Source organism: Camelus bactrianus, chromosome 3 (assembly GCF_048773025.1).
Source record: "Camelus bactrianus isolate YW-2024 breed Bactrian camel chromosome 3, ASM4877302v1, whole genome shotgun sequence".
NCBI lineage: Eukaryota > Metazoa > Chordata > Mammalia > Artiodactyla > Camelidae > Camelus > Camelus bactrianus.
Window position 1 is genome coordinate 109,683,981 of NC_133541.1, and position 18,527 is coordinate 109,702,507.

Below are 18,527 nucleotides of genomic sequence, written 5' to 3' on the forward strand. Positions count from 1 at the left end.
TGATTAGGTTTCTATTAATCTGTCAATTATTGTCTAGTTAGGTGGCCTTTCTTGTATCTCTTTGTATCTCATTGTCCAGGAGGAGAACCCAGGCTAAATCATTTCCTTGCCCCCAGCAAGAGGCTGATGGCTGGGCTGAGGTGGGCTATGCCTCATGTGATGGCGGTGAGCAGAGTAGCTGAGTAGAGGCCACCATCTCCTGGTCCAGCACTGCCTTTTTCTTTGGGGAAGTAGTGACCTTGAGATTTGCCCGAGTTCTGTGCTGCATGAAAACCCAAGGCACTCCCAGGCAGGCTGTCTGAAAGCTCAAGAGATAGCCATACGGGCTTTCACGGCCCTTGGACAGTGTTGTCCTGAGCGCACCTCTCACTCTAAGATCTACTTTTGCATTCTGAACTTTTAAAAAAATATATTTTCACTAAAGAAATGAGTTTTTTTTTTAACAAGCACAAGAGTAGAACAGGGAAAGCTATAAAATAGCTGGGATTTATGGTCTAGCTCAGAGGTGATTTTTTTCAACTCATCTAGGCTGAAATTACTGGCAGTCTTCCCCTTAGAGCTTCTTTGGAATTTATTTTCAATTTAGACTGCGTACCTGTGAAAACAGGATGCAGAATGATACTGCAGTTTCTGAAGAAGTGTCTGGAAACTCACACTGTGCCATGCTTATAAACAAATTCAAATGTATTTATTATAAAGCCTTAGTTGGATGACAACTTCAATTTTCCGGTTGCTTTATCCAAGGGCTCTTTTATTAACTCTTTATTCAATGTGTCTTAATAGACCTCCCTCATGCTACTTTTAAAGACACTTCCTTTCAGGTGGAGTGAAAAAGAAAAGTAGTTATGAGGGACTTGGTTTTTAGATCTGATTCTGCTTTTCTGTATGTTTCTTCCTAATGAAATCATAGCCTCTTGGACTTTCAGTTTCTCAGTGAAATGAGAGGAAGTTGAACTGGATCAGTGATTCTGAACTGGTATTTCTTAGAACACAACTAAAACTAATTGCACGCAGGAATCAGCAAGTTGGATGTTTTTAATGTGTTACATATCTCCTAACTTGATTTCAGGATTAAATATTTAGGAAGTCTGTAGTATCGCAAATCGTGGAGCTCATGTATTCAGAAGCTTGTTGTTTGATTTCTAATGAAGGGACTGAGTAAGAGTGAGGAGGCCTAGGTTTGCAGAAAATTACTGTGTAACCTCAGATACGTGATTTTCACTCATTAATTTCCTGTCTCTGTATTCTCATGTGTCATTTACGCCATCAACATCCTGTGGCTCTCCTGAAAGTCAAATGAAGTTGCACACATCTAAGCTGTCTTCATCACATTATTTTGATCACTGTGCACAAGCAGATCACAAGTACATGGAACTTCTAAGGAACTGTAACTTTTATTGTGAAATGTTATTGGGATGGTAAGCTGAGACTGAATCAGTGTAAAAAGATTCACTTAACTGCCTTCTCATCCTAAGCAGAGTAAGGTCTAGAGTGGCAGATTGGTTGCATCTATAGAGCTGATTCCAGCAGACTGCAGTGGCTGTTGAATGTGAGGACATCTACAGGGGCTAATTGTAAGGGCTGAGATCTGTTAGCCATGCCTGCATGCAGCTGGGGCTGGGGCACGGCAACAAGTGCTCCACAGGCAGGCTGGCCTCCACCTGACAGGTCCCCCCTTTTGAGAGGATACACACACACATACAGTTGGATCCAGAGGTTGTACTATTCTGTCTGTCATTTGTGTCTTTGGAGCACTTGGAAAGTCCTCAGGCAAAACCAGTGGAAAAGATGAACCCAATTAAAATTGGCATCTGTGGGAAACATGTATACTATGATAGCATTACATGTGCTTTGGATCTGTTTCTTTTCTTATCCTAGAATTTCTTGACCCCTCTTTCTTATGTTGGGAACTTGTTTCCTGATTTCTCTTTCATGGGCCAGTTCATGTCCCAGCCTTTCCGTGAAGCTCTTAGAGGAGATCACAGCTCACCTTTCCCACACAGGTAAGATGTCCCATGGCATCTTCCACAGGAATATTCACACAGTGAGTCATCAATAGACAATAATTGGATCAACCAACAGATGAACCGCTAGCTATGCTATAAGGAATAAATACTATATGTATCATGCAAATATATGTTAACATTATAGGCAATCTTATATGGAAGTTTACTATTGATTTTATTTCTGAGTTTTTTTTTTTATATAGAGAAAACTGAACAAGCAGAAAGATCACATTGCAGTCCAGATGGCTTTATTTTCCCTGAATCCTAAAAAGAAGTCCATAATCTGCAAAAGAGAGAAATCACTTCACAAAGAGAGACGAATGAGGCTTTCCTGAGCCTCATCAGGAGATGCTGATGTCTAGAGATGACAAGTTAGGCAACATTACCCCTTAGAGATCAGGGCAGGAATCTCTTAGCACTGAAACGTGGAAAATCAGAGAAGTACAATTGTATAATCAGTTTTCATGTTAAAAAACTGGAGCCAGGAAAGAAAAATACTTCAAGTAGAAATGGGTAAGATAATGCATTTTGTTTTAAAATTCATCTTCTGATCTTACGAAGACTTGCTGCATTGACTCAGGCTGGACCTCTGGTGGAATAATCAAACAATTCCACATGGACTAAATGTTCTATCTCTTCCCTTCTATTGAGCAAGTTAGAGTAGGCATCCTAATCTGTCCACTTTGCTTCCTTTTTTGTTCTTCCTTTTTGCTTTCTTTATGTACACTTTCCTCCTTTAGAATATGAAGATAATAATATGTACCATGTCAGATTGTTGAGATAATTCAGTGAGATAATGCATGTGGATGTGCTTTGTAAACTAAGAATTTAAAATACTGTGTAACTATATTATTATAACTTTTGAATGGATAATCTAGTTAAGTATGAATCAAGGGAAGATAAAAACTGTTTAGCAGGTTTCTTTTTTTAATCTATGTGAAGTTGACTGGTTTTTACATCAGAGTCCCATCTGTTAGAATGTTCCTGTAAAGAGAGAGAATAAAAAACAGAATAGCCTTTCTCTGCTTTTCTCTTTGCCAAAGACCTAGAGATTCATGTAACATTTTTTGGAGCACCTACTATGTGCCAGAAATTGTTCTGGGTGCTCGGATGCAGTGATGAACAAGACAGCTAAAACTTCTATATTTCAGTGGTGATGAGAAAGAGGAGGGGTAATACATAAATTAAGTAATAGGACGCTATCAAATATTGATAAGTGCTATGAAGAAACAAACAAATGGATGTGATGGAGCATGGCTCCAGTGAGGGGGCTGTGGGGGCCATGAAAATCTCCTACCATGAGGAACATCATTGGCTGATGGCCTCATCTGCTGCATAGAGAATCCACTGTCATGTTCATACTGGGGTTGCACTTCCCAGGGGCTGTTCCCCACCAGTGGCTCAGCATGGTAGGATTACTAGTACTGGCCCATTGCTATGGGATGAAGGACTCTTCCAATGGTGACTGTGGCTTGAGGACTTAACACCAGACTTGCCAAAACTCTATTAGAGCTGTAGTGTAGTCTAAGATGCTTCCTACCTAACCCTCCTTCCTTTCCTTTCTCTTTGGAGGGATCAGACTTAAATCAGTGTGATGGCTCCCCAGCTCCCTCACAGGCATGTCTCCCAGAACATCCCCATATCTAATATTTCTTGATGCCTGCTTCTTGGAGGATGCCAACTAACTCAGGGAAGGAACTGGTAATTTCGATGTGTGTTAGGCAATGCGTTTTGGAGGAGAAGATGAGCTGAGATCTGGAGGAAGAGAATTTCAGGAAGCCAGAGGAGAAATGTGAAGGTCCCTGCTATTCTTTGCTATTTTTCATTTTATTGCTTTACTTAGAGAATGCTGCTAAGACATCTCTTTTGCATATTTTGTCATTACCCTTTATTATCCTTTGCCATTGCTTGTGATCATATTTGGGTGATGTATAAAATGTATTTTCAATGAATAATTTAAATTAATAATCATAGCTTTTAATAATCATAAACATAGCAGTTGTGCATTCACCATATACTAGACTCTAGTCACTAAATTATTCACTTATTTCATTTGTTCCTCACAACCGTCAGAGGTAGCTTCTGTTCTTATCCCCATTTTACAGATGAGGAAACTGAGGCTCAGGGAAATGATATAGCTTGCCCAGGGACCTGCAGTTAGTAAGAGATGGGGTGGAGGCTCAGGATCTGCTGAAGTATTTTGTTTTCCCCACTTCATTAATGATTTCCAGAGATATATCACCTTCAAAGGCGCAGTAGTCATATGAGATACAAACTGGATATTGAGGGTGTGGGAGAAGGAAAGGTATAGGGAGGGTACGGCAATGCCATCAGACAGTGTGGCAAACCAGACAAGGGTGTCCTGTAAACACAGTTACTGAACAAAAGAAGTTGAACCTAAGGAAAGAGGAAATAGTATTGCCCCCTGGTGACACCATCTAATAAGAACAGCAGCTGCTCTGGGGCACAGGCACATTATGTTAAAGTGGTAATAGTGCAATTAGCTCTTCTTCATTTTCCCGTGTTAACCCAGGGGTGAAATGGCACACTGAGCAAATATACTAAATTATATTAAACTTCGCGTTCAATTGGAAAATCTTAGCTGCTGGCTGCAGAGAGATTTTTTTTTCTTTTTGCTTGTACTCCGCCACCATAATGAAAACCTCAGCCACAGCACTGATTGTTTCTATCAGATGCAACATAACTGCATAACTTCCTGCAGGCAACTCTAAGTTGGCTCCGTGAGGTTTCCAGAGAGAACTCTTGGCATGAGTTAGCAGAGTGAATCTTATGCAATAACCAATAAATATTTCTTGGGAAGAATATTTTCACAGTGCTGGGCATGGTGCTGGGCATGAGGATGATGGCCATTTATACCAAAAAAAAAAAAAAAAAAAAAAAAACCACAAAATGCCCCTGGGATCCTGATCTAGTCAGCATCCCTGGCATTCTAAAAGCATTTCTGGTCAGGAAGTCAGAAGTGGGTCCCCAGCACTTTGGTACCTTACTACCTGCAGAAATTCAGCTGGCTTTCAGTTGAGTGGTGATCAGTGAGCCCAGAATTTGCCAAATATTTCTAACATGCAGATTTGTTGATAAAGCCAAATTGGAGAGACGGAAGTCTTGGGCCTCTTACGGTTACATTTATACATTTGACAGGTTGTTGTTGTTGTTGTTGTTTTTAAAGTAATGACTTACATTATGTGTCAGGCACTGTACTAGGTTCTGAATTCATGAGGAAAAATAACAAATAATTCTCAATCTCAGGGAAATCACAGTATGGGATTGAGACAGATAAAATGATGTGAAGCAGTATAATGAGTTAAAAAAAGGAGGGCCAACTCAATGTTATTGAAACCTCATTTTATTATGGTCTTCCAGCTACAGGAGACTAAAAATGAGAGGCGTGTGTATGTGGGTGTGCATATGAGAGAAAGACGGGGTGGTGGCATCCTCTTCCTGCATGCACAGAAGACTTTGAACCTGCCTTCTTGTCAAGGATTTGATAAAAACTTTTTTATTTCAGAACTACAAATGAGCGTTGCCAGACACAGAGTGGAACTGGCCTGTCCCAAAGAAAAGAGGTTTAGCTTTTCCTAGAATGAATCAATAGAGCTATGAAACTGTGTGTGTCTAAACTGTCCCCCTGTGTCTTTCCTCATAGCACCTAGAGAGGTGATGAGATCTCAGCTGAGGGTGTGAAGTGAGTGGAGATGGGAGGTGTCTCATGAACATTACCAGATGCACCTACATTGAGCACTGGATCATGTTCAAATAGGTCAGATGGTCATAGACAGTGGGCAATGGACTGAAGACTAATGGTCTATTCTTGCCTATAGTGGGTATGGTTAGTCTTTTAAAATTTTGACCCTTGCAATAAATGTGTAACTGTCATACTATGGTTTTAGTTGCCTTTCCCTAATGTTCATGATTTTGAGCATTTTTTCACTTGTTTATAGGCACACCTCAGAGATACAGTGAGTTGGGGTTCAGACCACTGCAATAAAGCCAGTATCACAATTTTTTTTTTTAAAAAATGGACTAATGGACTGAAGATGTGAGATCTCTCTTCTCTGTTTTACTGACAACTTGTATGTCCCCTCCCACCACCTCAATAAATATATGATGCCAAGGAGGTACTCCAGATCTGACCATTTTTTATTTGTTTCCACCCTGGCATTTGAGGGTTTGAAGTTAAATTATTTATTTTAAAGATTGTTGCCAAGGAGGCAGGGGGTGGGAAGGGACAGACTGGGATTTCAAAATTTGTAGATACTGACAGGCATATATAGAATAGATAAACAAGATTGTACTGTATAGCACAGGGAAATATATACAAGATCTTGTGGTAGCTCACAGCAAAAAAAAAAGGTGACAATGAATATATGTATGTTCATGTATAACTGAAAAATTGTGCTCTACACTGGAATTTGACACAACACTGTAAAATGACTACAACTCAATAAAAAAATTAAAAAAAAAGATTTAAGTTAAATCTAATTTAATGTAAATGTAAATATTAAGTTGAGAAAGTAAGATTATAACATTAAAAAAATGAACTCTTCATTTGGGAATGATTTTAGATTCACTGAAAAGTTGCAAAGATGGTACAGAGAGTTCCCATAATCCCTCACTTGAGTTTGTATGACCCAGTAAATTTCCCCCAATGTTATCACTTTATATTATCCTGGTGTACTTATCCAATGTAAGAAACAAACTGTGGCATATTACTATTAACTCAACTCTAAAATGTATTTAGATTTCACCAGTTTTTCTGTTAATATCCTTTTCCTGTTCCAGGAACCAGTCCAGGATACTGCATTTAGTTGTCCTTTGTTTTCTCTGGTCTGGATAGTCTCTAGATCTTCATTTTTCATGACCTTGACAGTTTTGAGGAGTACTGGTCAAGTATTTAGTAGAATATTCCTCAAATTGGGTTGATATGCTCTCTCTCTCATGATTAGACTGGAGTTCCAGGTTTTTGGAAAGAACACCACAGGGGTGAAGTTCACTTCTTACTACATCATATCAGATGTTCGTGATAGCAATGACACTCACCTTTACCACTTGGTTGAGAAGTGTCTGGCAGGTTTCTCCACTGTAAAGTGACTATTTTTCCCCTTTCACCTGTATTCATTAAGTTCAGCCCATACTCAAAACGTGGTATAGTTGGAGCTTTTCCTTCTGGAGGAAGTGTTTCTACATGTTTTGGGGATTCTTCTGTAAAGATTTGTGTCTTCTCTCCCATGCATTTATTTAATTGGTCATTTATTAATTGTATCAGTATGAATTCATGTGCTATGGTCTAAATGTTTATGTCCCCCCAGATCTGTATGTTGGAATCCTAACACCCAAAGATGATGGTATTAGGAAGCGGGGCATTTATGAGGTACTTAGGTCGTGAGGGCAGAGCCCTCATGAATGAGATTAGTGCCTTATAAAGAAGACTTTAGAGAGATTCTTAGCCCCTTTGATCATGTGAGGACACATTAAGAAGCTGCTAGCTATGAATCAGAAAGAGGGCCCTCATAAGAATGTGACCATGCTGGCAACTTGATCTTAGACCTCCAGCCTCCATGAATGTGAGAAATAAGTTACTGTTGTTTATAAGAGACCCAGTCTGTGGTCTTTTGTTGTAGCAGCCCTAATGGCTAAGACATCATGTATGTTTAATTTATATTTTATATTATGATCTAATACTGTTATTGGTTTAGTTGCATAAGTTGTTCCAGCTTTGGTCACTGAATGTTCTATTAGTTTAGTTTTGTGTCCCTTTGAGATATTACCGTTGTTTTATCTTTTGAGCACTTTATAACTTCCTGATACTACCGAATGTGCCAGGTTTAACTTTGAATTTCCCTACCACGTCCATGGAATCAGCCGTTTCTCCAAGTAGGCTTGGTTTATTTTATTGGAGGATGGTATTTGGAACCAAGGTCTGGGCCCTAGTAGAAGCTGCTGGGGTGACATTGCTTGGTAGCTTGGTAGAATATGCACATATACTAACCCATCATTCACACTGATCTACAGTTGTTTCTGTATCTGTCTACCTGTATGTGTACATTACACTAAACACAAATCCATATTGATGTATCACAAGTCATTCTAGTCTTCAATTCTTGTCCATCATTAACTTTTCTCTCCTGTAATGAGAGTTCTGGTACCTGCCATCCACCATCCATTTACTTACGTATTCAACCTCAGTATACATATAAAGCAGTTTCATGTATCTCCATGATAAACAACTTTAACAACTTAGAATATACTGTTTATGTACAATTCCTTTTTTCTTTGCCCTTACATTTTCCAGTCTAAGCACAATTTTCCAAAGTTATTTAGGTCATCTGTATTTCTCCGTACCCCCTAGAGTACAGTTATGTCGTTTATTTGTAATATAGTTAGATTAATATTTTCACAGCTCGCATTTTATCTTGGGATTCCTCTGACATTCTAGTTGATTATTTTTTTATTTTATAGCTTGCCTACTACATCAGTGTTTACTCTTTGTGATGCAGATTTCTATGAATTTTGACAAGTGCATGGAATCACATGTCTACCACTGCAGTAACACATAGAACGATTCCCTAAAATTCCCTCTGAAGAATACAGTAATTTAATATCTTATGCAAATCAATGTAAAAAGAATTTATCAGGTCTTCCTGAGACAGATACGCTATGTTGTCTCACTCTATTCCTGTCCAGTCTCTCGCTATCCCAGTTCCCCTCTGTGCCCCACCACTCCCTGACAGCCACTGATGTATTTTCCATTCCTGTAGTCCTGCCTTTTCTAAAATGTCATATGAGTTGGAATTATGCAATATGTAGCTTTCGGGATCTGGTTTTTTTTTCGCTTAACAAAATGCCTTTAATATTTATCTGTGCTGTTGAATAGATCAGTGAACAATTTAACGGAAGCTATAACGAATGGAACACTTGAGATCTTTTCTCTCTTTTTCTGCTACCGTGTATGTCTACCCTTATCCCTACCCAACACTTCAACAAATATATGACTCTAGGGAAGGACTCCAAAATGTGACTGATTAGGTTCAACCACCCTGGCAAGTGAGGGTTTTAAGCCATATCTAAAATTATCTTGATAAAGGAAGAATATAATAATTTATGATCATCTGAGTCATAATTAGGGATATATGGCAGATGACTAATTTAATGAGTGTGGTAGAGGAAGGAGAGAAAAACAAGGAGGACTTTCACTCTTTGGACTTTGGTTTCCTGGTCTGAAAAATGAAGGCAATAACAACTACTTCCTAGGGTGTTTTGAGGTTAAATTAGATAAGTTAAATGAAGTTCTAACACAGGGGTCAGTTTATAAATGGTAATTCCCTCCTGACTTCCCCTGTGTGCAACAGGATTTAAAGTGCATTCCTATTGGAGAATCAAGTTAACTGTAGAAAAAGTTAGGTTTTCTCTGTCTTTCCATGACTCATCTTTTCCTTTTGTCCGCACTTGTCTCTCTTAGATTATTGCATTGCATGTGAAGAAACACATCCTCAACTCAAGGATGTTAATGCAGTAAATCATTGCAGTAATCCTTCTGATAGGGAATCTCCAGGCCCATAGAAAGAGGGATTCCAAATTAGTTATGACCAATCTATAACCAATACATTGTAGATACGTTATCGATATTGCCACGCTAGGCAAACTGTTTTCTCTGGTGTGAGTGTATGTATGTGTGTGTGTCCCTCTCTCGAGTCTTAAGCCGAGTGACTTAAGGAGAGGAGAAAGGCTGGGAGTTTATTCATTCTAGGAGACCCTTACTGGCCCTTGCTACGTGGATCTCCTTGCCATCCCTTTCTTGAGCCTGGTTCGGCAGCCTCTGTGAAGCCCCTGTTCCCCCTGAGGTTATCCCATATCCGCTTCAGGTAGCCAGAGGCAGTCTCTCTTGTCTGCACCCAGAGAACTCCGAGGTGCCCGCCCCCTTGGGCTTTCTCTCTAGTTATCACAAGATAAGGAGCCTTTCCCTGGGGCAGGACACGTTACTGCTAGTCCTCTGTCTTTTATCACAGCTGTCTTGTATTACAGTGTCTTTTAACACTCTGTTTAAGATGATATTTCCAGAGAATTCCAAGCTGATCTCAAAATGTCTGAAACCCTGAGTCCCGGACCTGAGATTACTAAAATAAAACCAAGATTATATCACATTTTATTGTGCATAAGAAACACCTTAGAAGCTTGTTAAAAGAGACATGCCTGAGCCCCAACCCAGGTATTCTGAGTCAGCGCCTCCTGGGTTGGGTTGGGTCTACACAATCTACATTTTAAAGAAAACACTCCAGTCAAGATTTTTGCTTCTAAAGTGTAGATCTCAGACCAGCAACACTGGCATCACCAAGAAACTGTTAAAAATGCAGAACTTCAGGCACCACCCTGGACTTCCTGAATCAATCTTAATTTTAACAATATCCCCAAGTAACTTGTAACACATTAAAAGTTTTAGAAGCACTGTTCTAGATCAGTGATTCCCATTTTGGGGAGATTTTCCTCCCTACCCCCTTGCCCACATACCCAGGGCAATATCTAGAGATATTTTTGGCTGTCATAACTGAGAAGGTGCTATTGGCACCTCATAGGTAGAGGTCAGTGATGCTGCCAAACATCCTACTATGCATAGGACAGACCTTAACAACCAAGGACTATCAGATCCAAAATGTTAGTAGTACCCATATTGAGGAACTTTGAGTCAGAATGAGACAGGAGGGAAGGGGGCAGGCCACAGCCACTCAAGGAATGACAGCAACCAAAATGGTGGAAGGTTCACCTCCTAGTTGGCCTTGAGGATTAAGAGGTTTGACTTCTAGCAGACCTTGAGCTTCATTATATGCTCATTGTAACAGCGTGATCAAGTAACATGCCCGCAGGCGCCACAACAGCCCCAAGGGTAACCGCAAAAGGCCAAAGAATGGGCGGTGGCCCAATTCCTGGGAATCCCAGCCCCTTCCCCAGGGCAGTTGGATTGATCCCACCTGTAGGCATGTGAAGCTACTGAAACCATAAAAAGTGACAACACCGCGCCTAGAGGCCCCTTTGCGCTCTCTCTCCTTTGGAGACGGCCTGCAGTTTGTCTATGGAGTGTGTACCTACTTTTACTTTAACTTGAGCACCCTGTTCCCACACCTCTTTCCTTGCCTTTCTCTTGCCTTACACTCTGCAGTACGTATCTCTCTAAATAAATCTACCTTAACTCAGCGGTGGCTCGCACTTCAGTTTTTTTCTGCGCGAAGCCAAGGACCCACACTTGGCGGGGCATGTCCCAGGGGCTCCACCGAGTCCTAGGACTCGGCCCTCCTCATGCCGCACATCCGTTTTCCTGCATCAAGATGACAGAACTGAAGGTGGTAGGCTGGTCTGAGGAGCCTCCACCTTCAAAGGCTTAGAGGCAGCAGCTATGGTTTGGGAGTGAATGTGAAACTCTGAGCAGGCTCTGCATTCTCAAACTAGTTAAGAGAGTGAGGTCTGGCGTCCAAGTGCCTAGGTTTGAGTCCAAGCTCTGCTACTCAGATGCTGTGTAATCTTAAGCAACTCTGGAAATAAACGAGTATCGACCCAATGAGAACAAGCAAAGGCTATTTCTTCTGAACTTGCTATAGCAAGGGAGTCAGCCGTCACTTGTGTTTTTACAGAGACCTAGAGTCAGGCAGACGAGTGGGAAAACTTCGGGGTAGGGAAAAAAAAAAGGAAGGCTTCAGGTGTTCCTTGATTGGAGGCTGTGGGTAATGAGAAGTGGGGCATCTGCGTGATTAGTTAGGGGGGCATATTTGGCTTTCTGTGTTCGGTCCTAAGGTGGAAGCAGGGACAAAATTTAGGGAAGCTGTCAGTTATTAGTCAAGTCCTGGCCATTTGGGGCTGATTGTTATAGAAGTTTCTGTTTAGCATCTTGGGTTGTTACTAAAGATAGCAATCAGACTTCTTACAAGTCTGATTCATAGCAGGCCTGGCTTCCTGGGCTGTTCATTCTAGATAAGGGGCTTTGTTTCCTGAGTGGGTTGCTGCAGGTTGTGGGTCAGAGTTCTATTTTTATAGGGTCCTGCCTTGTCCAGCTGTATAATCAATCTCTCAGAACTTTTGAATTTCTTTGGACCTGTTTCCTAATCTACATAATGATGATACTAGGGTTGTAGTCAAGATATAATGAGTTACTCAGGTAGGGCTCTTAGAAGCTCAAGAGGAGAGCTGAGTAAGAATTTCCTACCATCACCCTCCATGGCTGTCTCCAGGGGCCACACTGAAGGATCAGGACATTGCCAAAGGCACAGATGAGCACATAGTTTATGGGACGTGGCTGCCAGCAGGGGGCTGGTCATGACATGTCTCGGTATTTTCAGTGACAAGGCCGGACATTACCAGAATTTGATAGTTACTGTTAACAGAGATCAGGACTTGAGTCAGGCCAGTAAGGGTCCCTCTTAGTTTTAATTACTTACAGCTGCGTAACCTCAGGCACGTAACAGCCAATCTAGGCCTCTTTTATAAAATGGGCATGACATTAGCAACTTTTGGTGAAGATTAAGTAAATAATGCACATCCAACACCCCACACAGTACCTGGCAGAGAACAAGCACGTTGTAAAGGGGAACTTTATTATTGTTATGATCATTGACTTGCCAGGAGCCAAAGCCACTCTTTCCCTGGGAGCAGAAACCTCCTGTGAAGTAGAAAGGTCTGTTCTCTTGGGTTAATTGTCCTTCTAGACCTGCCTCTTTGGTGTTGGCAATTTACATGCACTAGGCATACCCAGGGTGTTGATCATTAAACAGAGTCTTTGTAACAGAAACCTCGAAACGTGCATTTTAACTGCCTCCAGGTCATTCTTATGACCTAGGATTTTGAAACCATCCCTAGGGTCTTCTGTTGCTCCCAGCTGTGCGCACGTTGTTTTTCTGACTCTAGTCTCCGCCTCCTCACACCTGCTGTAAGTTGCCAGGAAACTCACAGCGCCCTTCTTCCTCTTACAGTCAGGCTGAGGTGGCTGGAGGATCCCAACCAAGAACTTCTTACGTGGGGATTGGCGTCTCCTCTCCTACTTTGTGGGTAAGTGCTGGTTCATCCTGTTCTGAGCTTGCTGATACAGTGGCCTTGCAATGACAGCCCACCTGCTTTTGGGTAGGCAGGTGAAGGAAGGACTGAAAGTCTCCGGGAGCAGAATGAATCTTTAACGAGAAGTCTTGGTTGCTGAACGGAATTTCAGAAATGCTTATATCTCTGTGTCCTTCAGATTTGGAGGCCTAGTCAGGTCTAGAGTAGAAGGCCTTGTGCTACCAACGAGGACAAAGTTAACAGCAGCCATCCTGGCCTTGGACTTCACTGAGAGAGTGAGGTCCTCGGGGTGTGTCTGAGTCTGACTTCCCTGGACTCATGTCACTTTGCTCCAGGGTCACAGGCAGCCTAGGTGAACTTGAACCCAAGGAAGCAGGTATCTAGAGACTAGCATTCATTTGCTTGGGCCTATTTCTATTGGTTTCTGGCACTGGAGGGTTTTTGCCCGGGGTTGTTTGAGTCTTTCATTCCTGTTTGCTTAGTCAGGAGTGTTAGGGGAGTTGGAATGGTCTTGCCTTGTGCTGGCACTTGATGAAGTTTTGATTAGGGGCCTCTGGTGTGAGTTTGAGGAGATTGGGAAGACAGAGACAAGTGTGGATGATCCAAGGGCTTTATTTTGTGTGTTTGGTGATGCCCTCCTTCCCTTGAGGTGGATGCCTGAAAGCTTGTTAGGTGAGTAATGAAAACCAGCTGTATTTCTAGGCCATTCAGGCAGAACCTGGTACATAGCCCCCAGCTCCCACCGGCAAGAGGATTTTGCATTGCACTGAAGCTTGGACTCAGGTGAAGGCTTTTAGTCCCCAGAGAACTGCAGGGGAGGGAGGGGTTAACTGGGGGCATCATAGATGCGGTAAGTTCAGGTGGCTGCCTCTCAGTGAGTAGAAACTGATGAAAAAGAACACGACTTCAGTGGTATCCAACTCTGACTGTTCTCATTTCTCCTTAATGGAGCTGATTCTGACTTAATTTGCTTACATATTGCAAACACTTGAATTTATAAGACGCCCTTTTGACTGTGATAAAGGGAAAGAATTGGCAAGGAGCTTGGTCTGGGATTTCTGAGTCAAAGGGTACCTTCTGTTGGGGTTCAGAGGAGAGGGACTCCTCCAACTTAATGATATGAAGGAAATCAGGTTCTCACAGTCTCCATGGGAAATTATTCCCATTTTTGAACCAATAAATAGTTGAAGCCAGTGGCCTTCTCTTTCGCATTGGCAGAGGCTCGGACATCTGTGTGGCATAGCCTGAGGGGGTTGGGGACCAAAGCTTCAGAGAATGTTTAAGGGAGACCTGGGGCGAGAGGAACAGAGAGAGGGACCTAGCACCGGAGCCAGCAGTTTCCAAAGGGCAGAGGCTAAAGTGGCGGAAAATGAAATAGGCGAGGAAGAGCTAAACAGCGTCTGGGACGGAAGGACACAGGAGCTGGGGATATAATTTGTACACTCACAGGGAAGACGATTCAGAAAGCTCTAGTGAGCTGGTAAAGGTGGAAAGACTGACCTGAATGCATGATGAAATGGATTAAAAACATTCTTACTAATCGGTATGGTCCTATGAATATATGAAAGTTGGAGAGACAGTACCATTACGTCTGTATTCTGAGAAGGACCATGCTATGGCCAGCAGATGGGCGTAAGTGGCTGATGGAAATCAGTTATTTGTGCTCACGCTCCTGTCTGGATTGTTGGGAGGGAAAGGGAAAAAAGAAGGTACTTTTCCTTACTCTCTGGTTATAGGAGAGAGGAGCAGGGGTCTAGGTCTTTTGCATCTGTGTTGGAGAGAGAGTGAAGTTAGCGAATAAATAAAAAGATGAATTTGCTGCTGTAAACTATACTGTCTTCAGTCACCACCCCCCCCCGAGGTGTATGCTGGGAGGGGAGGGTTGTTCAGCAGAAGCTGTTTGCAGAAATGGACTTAAGAGGAGAGGCCTGCAGTGGCAACGCTGTGGGGGGAGTTTTAGAAGCAGGGTTGCCAGATATTGTCCAGACTGTTTCCAAAAAGGTTTTTTCCCCCCTTGGGAGTTACATCTTTATTAGCAAATAGGCCTCTGAGAAAACTTTCCCAGAGTCCTTTCACCCTAGCTTGATAAAGCGGTTTAAAATACCTTTTCTCTCTAGCTTGTGATGAGTGGTCAACAGCTGTTTCTCTTAGGAATTAAGTCACTGAAGCAGTCACTGCCTCTGGGGAGTGGGGATCTATAATGTGGCAGAGTCTAGCAGTGAGCGGCTTATTCCTGTTTAAGGTGCTGTTTGACATTTACGCTATGTACCTGTATCTTTAGATAAAAGTGCTCTTGTGTGTGCGCGCTGTGCTAATGAGAGCAAAAAGCTAAAGCCCCTTAAGAATCCAAATGCAGGTTTGAGGAAGATAACGATGGAATGGTCCCTGACTCCTGGGAAGATTTATTGAACTGAACTCTCATTAAGTGACAAAGTCAAAGACATGTGAAGAGCTATTTCATTAATAACTACTCAGTTAAGCCAGGGAACATAGAACTGATAGGTCACCCCTTAGTCAAGTGGGTTCCTTTTTTTTTTTTTTTTTTCTTTTCTTCAGGAAAAGAGGAAATAACATAATAAGACTGAAAGGTCACTTACAAAGATCAGGTGCAAAATAAGAGAAGCTCTCTTTGCAATTAAACTCCTTTTACAAGTGTGCTGGATAGAACAAATGAATAGTTTAGCTTAGTGCTGCACAAATAAAGATGACAGCAAAGGTCATGATCTTTTCTGTCCTTATGATGTGCCAGGAACAAGCAGTCTGCCTCTCAGAAATTGTGCCCAGGAATAAAATGAAAGCTAGAGATAATACACTGTATGAAAGACTTCAGACTCTGAAGTTAAAATTAGCATGGGTCTGTTTAGCTTTGGGAATACATTTTAAGGGTTAAGCAGAGACTGGATGGAGTTGAAAGGCTGGTGTCAACTCCTCTTTGATGTCTTTGCTCTTTAAAGTTGGCTTCAGATAGCAATTTCTGTCAGGCTTAAAATACCCACATGGGAAATTGGTTAAAATGCCTTAAAATAACAGAGTCTTTAAGCAAAACTCTTACAGAAAGCCCCAACTAGGTAACTTGTTAGCTGTTTTTCCTGTATGTGTGCACGAAGAAGTAAGTGCAGCATGCGGAGGCTGTGCATCAGGGACTTCTAATGAGAGCAGGTCCGAATTTCAGCTACAGGGTCTGTAAGGAACAGACCAGCCTGGAAAGGGCATAGCTCATGAGACAATCTTTATTAAGCGACGGCAAACGTGAAGTTACTGATCTCATTTTGAAATTAGAGTCTACTAAGCAGGGTGCAGGGCTTACCATCAACATTTAAGTCTTTCAGTTGGGTGAAACTCCATTCTAAAGATTTCATGACATTTATAAATAAGTGTTGAAGACAGAATGGAGAGAAATAGCATAGAAGTTAGACTCTCTGGGTCTCTTACTTCTGTCCATGGGAAAACAGTTCAGTTTTAGTTGATTCTATAGAGTCTAGACTTCATGCTTCTGCCTTTGTTTTCACCCTGTAATAGTCACTCAAAGAGTCCATGTCTCAAATCCACATAGCCTTTCATGCGTCCCATCTCTGCCCTGGAATTCTTTGTCACTCATCACTTTGATACTCAAAGTGTGTTCTGAGAACCACTACCACTGACCTAAAGTGTCTGTTAATGTTCTTATTTCTGGGGCCCACCTCCCTCCTGAAGAAAACAATTTTATGAGCATGGAAAGGGTGGGTGTAGGAGCTATCAGATTTGCATTCTTAATGAGCCACCCAGGCCCTGTCCTAGATAATTAGATCAGAATCTTAGAGGTAGTACCACAAGCATCAATATATTAAAAAAAAATAAAAGTACCTACTGATTCCAAGACATAACCCAGATTAAGACCTATTGCCCTTAGAAGTTAGGTAAATAGTAGGTTCTCAATGTATGTGTGTTAAATGAATGTTCTCCAAAAATGTCATGAATGTAGGATGGTACAATTCGAAGCACAGTCTCACATTCTCTAAACCTCCTTGTGTTTAACTTAAGAGTGGGGATGACAGGACATCATTTTCTGTGATTGAGGGATATTGTATAAACTCTAAACGGTGAATGGAGAGAAAGCAAAATAACTAGAAATTTGAAGGAAGGAAAAAGAAGAGTAGTTTTAAGGGGAAAAATCACATCTCTGTCAGTGTGATCAGCACAGCCAGGTTCTGTGTGGCGGGCATGTGGAGAGCAAAGACTATCAGAGCTCCTGGAGGATTTCCACCTCCTGTTAGGGGTTACTGGATCCCTTGATTCAGGGCTCTGACATTGCCTGGGGCAACTTGCTAATGCAAAAGGACTATCTGACTCAGAGGCTTGACATTTTTGCCCTCGGGAACTTGAGTTGCCAGTTTGTTTTCAAAAAAGTTATGTTACTCAGCCATTTAAGGGCAATGTGTTTTCTTGGCAATAGCATTCACATTTTGCATGAGATTGATCTGAAATAAATTATATGTGATAGCATGCAATCGGAAATTCTAACTTAGCTCTTAAATCAAAATTTACATGGTGTTTTTTTCCTAGAGAAATACTCCTAACCTCTCTTTCTTGCTTTAGTTACATACCTCATACCAGTAGTGTGTCCATTCATTGCAAGTGATTTAAACTCTATGAGAATATGCAAAAAAGAATGTTGGTATAATCACTGTGGTAAGAGTTTATACCATGCCTATTTGAAAAACAAAACAAAATAAAAACCAAAAAACCTTTGAAAAATGGTTTCCCTCTCTCATGTCTACCCCCATCCTTAGGGACTTCTTTAGGGGTGTGCATTTCTATGTTTGGGAATCACTGCCTTAGGAAGTTGGCATTAATGAGAATGCTGTGCCTGTCAGTCCTGCTCAGACAGAAGAAAGGATTGAGACTCATTGTTGTAGGCAAAATAATGGCTCCCCAAAGATGTCAGCATCTTAATTCCTAGAACCTGTGAATGTTAAATGGAAGAAAGGATTGTGCAGCTGGGATTAAATTAAGGACCTTGAGATGGGAAGATTATTCTGGATTATCTAGGTGAGCCGAATCTAATCACATGAGTCTTTAAAGGTGGAAAACCTTTCCTGCTGTGGTCAGAAGAAGGTAAGACTATCGAAGAGAGAACCAGAGAGACAGCAGCATGAAAGGATTCAACCCAATATCACTGGATTTGAATGAAGATGGAGGAAAGGGCCACAAGCCAAAGAATGCAGGCAGCCTCTAGAAACTATAAAAGCAAGAAGACATTCTCCCCTAGAGCCTTCAGGAAGGTCCACAGCTTTGTGAAACCCATTCCAAACTTCCAATTTCCAGAACTGTGAGGTAACACTTGTATTTTTAAGCCACTAAGTTTGTGGTGATTTGTAATAGCAGCATTGCAAATGAACACCCTCACTGTCCTGGACTGTGGGTCAGGGGGCCTGGGCCCTGGTGTTCTGCATCAGACAGGAAGCTGTGCTCCCATGAGCTTTAGCACTC

At 41.6% G+C, this 18,527-nt stretch overlaps 1 long non-coding RNA gene across 1 annotated transcript in view; it reads left to right on the forward strand.

Moving 5' to 3' along the window:
- The window catches only part of LOC141577111 (uncharacterized), a 742,740-nt gene that overhangs the window by 553,578 nt on the left and 170,635 nt on the right, over window positions 1–18,527 (forward strand). The window contains exon 7 of the long non-coding RNA XR_012505708.1: window positions 12,977–13,052. This is a non-coding gene — a long non-coding RNA (uncharacterized LOC141577111). The remainder of the gene's footprint in view (window positions 1–12,976; window positions 13,053–18,527) is intronic.